This window comes from Arachis ipaensis, chromosome B01 (assembly GCF_000816755.2).
Source record: "Arachis ipaensis cultivar K30076 chromosome B01, Araip1.1, whole genome shotgun sequence".
In the NCBI taxonomy this organism is placed as follows: domain Eukaryota; kingdom Viridiplantae; phylum Streptophyta; class Magnoliopsida; order Fabales; family Fabaceae; genus Arachis; species Arachis ipaensis.
Window position 1 is genome coordinate 119548528 of NC_029785.2, and position 5347 is coordinate 119553874.

A 5347-nucleotide genomic window follows, 5' to 3' on the forward strand; every position below is an offset into this window, starting at 1 on the left:
ATAATAATTTAAAGATAGATTATGAATCATAGTTTTTTTATGTTACAATAAGTTTGAATCATACGAAATAAAGTTATACATCATATAAAATATCACTTCATGCAATTTAAGACAAAATATAATGCATTGTTTAAATTATTAAAAAAAATAACAACTCGAGTCCTACTCATGCAAAGCATGATGGATAGCTAATAGAAATTCTATTGAATTCTCTTCATACACATCAAAGATAAAACAGAAATTCTAAAACATGTGCTTGCTCTTAAAAAGAAATTCTAAAATATGTGCTTGCTCTTTTAATAGTATATATATTTTGAAAGATTTGAAGTTTCATATATTTTATAGCTAACTTATAAATTTGTTACCTTCAACAAGAAAACAATTCCAAGCACAATACTAATCTACTATCCAGTTAAGATATCAACAACACAAATTTATCAACACCAAATACTTTGATACCACCTTTGGAATTTTAGCATTCTCAGTATAATTAATCACATAAATTCTTGTACTTCTCAAGGGTCTATTAATCAAAGAGCCACTACAACAATACCAATATTATAATATGCACTTTCTGACGGATTAAATATACATTTCAGTCAATAAGCAAGATATATAACTATATATTCAAAATGCATAAGCCTATACCAACCGTAAGCCTCTTTTAAGAGTTTGATGAGTATATTAATTACAAAATATAGAGGCTTTACTAAGATTATACAACATTAGATCCTAAAATCATAAACATGCACAAAATATATATTACCATTACTGATTGCATTCCTCTTAAATTGCACCAGCTTCCTTCATTAAGTCGTAAATGCACCGTGGCAATCTTCAAAGCGAACACCAAAAAATTCTCGTTTTGTTCTTTCATCTCTATAGAGAAAACGATAGCAACTCCAAAAGATCTCTTTGACAACACCCAATTTTTTTAACTCGTTGTATACATCATTTTCAGAGTAAACTCGAGTCCTACTTTATTTTAGGAATGTAATTCCTATCTCACCGGCTTGAGCTTGAATCTTGGCAACTTGAATTTGTTCTTCAGCTATCAGAACTTGTCTTTCAGCTAGCATAACTTGTTTTTCAGCTGTTTCAGCTTGCCTTTCAGCAGTTAATGCTTGCTTCGTAGCAATATCAAGTGATTTATCATAATAACTATTCCCATCCTTCAACATATCTGTCAATCCTTGGATACCTTTACTCATTCGTTCCATATCAGCTTCAAATAAACCACTCATTGGTGCTTTACGCTTAGAACCTCTATGATTCTCTTGTGTTCCATTAGACTGGTTTGAGTTACCTAAATTTGGACTTTCCTCTGCAACAAAACTAGTTGAATGAGTAGTAGGCTGCCAATCATTTCACTCACAGTCCCCTGATATTCATCATCATTCAAATTAATTGGCTCCTTCATCTTGGCCATACTTTTGTTTCTTTCTTTGGCACTTCCAGCAAGATTTCCAGTTGCTCTGTCTTGACCGTATATAAAATATAATTTATCATAATGTTTAATGGGAGTTCGCATCCACTTTTTTGCATCTGGTCTTGTCTATATAAAACAACGATGCATATATGTTAATTCAAATATACGGTTTTCTTTCCTTAAGTTGTGACTAGTTTCATAAATAAATATATACAAAAGCAATAGCTTCATGAAAATCTAGTCCTCACATATAAGTTATTTGTATACATTTTTTAGATGAAGGAAGCATATATTGTGTGTAAATATAACTCTTGTGAAGAATTCTAATAATTTAGAATCACAGGGCAAAATAATTTCATACTGCAACTTATCCTGCGCAAAGGAATCTATAAACTTTAGAAGCAACTTATCATGATACTAATTACCTTAATTAAATCCGCCCAAACTTCAGGTTCAGCGGTAAAGAGTTTGGTATCTGGGTTCCATGAAAATCCACTTAAGTTATGAAAGAGATCATAACAAACTCCAAAGTGATCCTTCAAAGTCTTCAGCCCATTCTTAAGATTATCTTTACGAAGATAGTTCCCGAACGAAGCTTTTAGAGTTGCAAGGACGTTGTCATATGCAGTTGTTGTAAAAGTACCATCAACTCTGTTTCCTTTGCTACATTCCTCTATCAAAGTATCAAGAAAAGCTGCATCCATTTCTTCAGTCCATCTTAAATTGTCTTTGCTTGATGTGTCACCTTGAGATGCCATCTTTTTTGCCATTAGATCTTAACCTGAAAGTTTAAGAACTAAATTATAAAAACAATCTTCTATAAAATAAATTCAATGGAATAATAATGTAAAAAGTGTTAATAAGGAATTCATCAATTAAGCAGGAATATTACCTTCAGAAGTAATTCCTATAATACAAGTAATTTAATTAATTTCAAAAAATAATTATCATCATAAGTGAATGTTTCAACTGCACACTGCATACATAGTAATATCATGCTTTTCATGATACTCATGAGAATTACACCTTTCAAAATATTAATTTGACACTTAATACTCATAACATTCACATGATATTCACACATTACATTTAATTTGGTTCAAAAAATTTCATTCCCCTTCATAAGGATGAAGGTTCAAATAAATCTCATCTTTCCATTTGATAGTCAGCCCATATTTGAGCCGCCATGTTATCTCTAAGCGCTGCACCTCGCCTGTAATCTTCATTTACTTCTTCTCTTTCCTCATTAGTGGCTTATGGATTATTATTTTGTAATTCTCGATCGACTTGAGAAATTAAGTGTTGGTCAGGATCCACACCCATCAAAAAGTTGTGGAGTATAATGCATGCTAGGACAATGTCAACCATAACCTCTATGTCATAATATGGTTCTGTACCACCTGCTATAATTGCAAATCTTTTTTTCAAAATTCCAAATGATCGTTCGATCACATTTCGTAACGAAGAATGACGGAGGTTAAATAATTCATATGCATTTTCAGGTTCACGTCCAGCAAACTCCTTTAAATGGTATCTTACGCCTCGATATGGAGTTATTAGAGCATGTTTAAGCATGAATCCAGCATCCCCAAGATAAAACTTTTCTAAAAAAATCATATAGAAATACTATACTTTAGATATCACCACTTTATTTAAACATTTCAAAGTTTTTTTTTATTAGATAAACCTCTTGGAATTTTGAGCCTATCATCCCTTGATAGTGCACTTTTAAGAACTTTAGAGTCAGATGCGGTACCTTCCCATCCTGCTAAAGCATATGTAAATTTCATATCAAAGCCACACGCAGCAAGTACATTCTGAGTTGGCCATTCTTTTCTACCACGAAATCTAGGTTGATCAGCTATTGGAACCTTGACTCTGACATGTGTACCATCAATGGCTCCAATACAGTCCTACATATATAACTTAATTAAAAAGAAAAATTTTGTACTGTATATTAATTATGATTGTCTACTTCAATGAACAACTAATAATACCTTAAAATATGGATAAAATCTATTGCTATGAAGAATCTCTGAAGGAATGGTTGTTCCGGAAGGTTGCTAAAGAAACTCTTCTTCAAGTGATATTACAGCTCTTAGAACAGCATGAAAATTACGATTGATTGTCTCTCCAGACCGGTGGAAGAAAAATGAAATGGTTCTATTTTTAACATTATGAGCTATAATGTATAAGAATCTAGCTACTTGCTCCTCAACTGTGACATATATAGTATCTTTGACATGACCGGTTGCCCTTAATTTTGTGCATAACTCTAGAAAGGCATGTGGGTCCATTCGTAAAATATCACAACACCTATTAGTTTCGCGCAACTGTTGTAACAGAGTGGTTCGAATCTGTTCTCTCCCAATAATGTGATCTCTTATGGGTTTCTCAACTTTCTTGGCCATCACTTTCAGTAAGTATAACATGTGTACAGTATAACACAGCATTGTTACTGTACAAAGTTGCTTATCCCTCTTCCAATTTTCTTTGAGAACAGTTAATAAATGTTCTTGACTCTCAACCGTATATATAAGTCCCTGGTTACCTATGGAAACAACTAATCTATGCTCTTGATTTTCAACTGTAATAGGATTCTATATTTGGAATAATGAAAAATCATCGAAGAAAATGTTTTCCATGCCGTACTTACAATTAATATTATGTAGTAAAACAACTTCCAATCTTCATCACCAACGTATATTACATGCCCAAACTACAAGAATAATCAAACCATGTTTAAAGAAAACAATGAATGAAAAGCAATTTTTTTTCTATATTCGTAATGAATTTTAAATTTGGATCCTGCATTACTATTTTTCGGGTACAAAAGCCAAAACTTAACATATAACATTAACAACAACAGAATACCCAATGCGCATATGCAAAAGATTAAATACCCATATCTAAAATAGATAAAATCCTAACATTTTATTTGTAACCAACAGATTTAAAAAGTTTTGGATTTCTTAGTATCACAACTTTTGATTTTTTAGTTATGACAGAACAAAACAAAATATAGCGCTCAAATCACAAGGCTGGTAGCTCAATGCAGAAAAGAAGGAATAAACTAATATAAAAAGATAGAGCAGTAATGCTATCAATACAAATTAAAGAAGAAAAAATTTCAAGAACTACCATAGATTCATACATACAGAAGTAGTTTCACATATGAAAGGAAAAAAAAATTATAACTTTTTCACATCAGAGATCGTAAAACCCTAACCTGTTTGTGTAAAGTTAGACTGAGAATGATTGTAGTACAATGTTGATTGTAACAACAAGATTGAAGAAGAAATACGCTTTGATTCTGTGGTGGAAGTAGAACCTGAACGCTTCTATGTGATGCTCAAGTTTGCCATTTTTGCAGAAGAACTCTTCTATTTTTTGTTCTCCGTTTTTTTTTATGAAAGGGCAAATATGAGATAATGCTTTTGGGTTTTCTTTTCCTCTCTGTTTTCTGTCCATAGTGGGAGAGAAAAATTGAGTGGGACCCACTCTAAATTCTAAACTATTTTAGTTTTCTATTAACAATTTCATTCCAAACAAACAAGGGAAAATACATATTTTTCCTACCACTTCCTTCCTTTTATTTTCTTTCCGTTGATTTTCATTCGAAACAAACAATACCTTAGTTTTTGCCTTTGATTATAATCGAACTTATTACAATTGAATCAGTTGGAGTATTAATTTATCATATCACTAATTTAACTAGAAGATTATCGATTGAACTAATTGATTAAGTCATAATTAAATTAAATAAATATACATAAAATGTTAGTTATACAATTAGGCTTTTTTTAATTATATGAAAAAATATTGATGTTTTTTTTAAAAGTAAAATTATTTAATGTAATTACAGATAAATAAATATTACAAGTAAAATAGGGACAACATACAGTAGGTGTGCTGAGT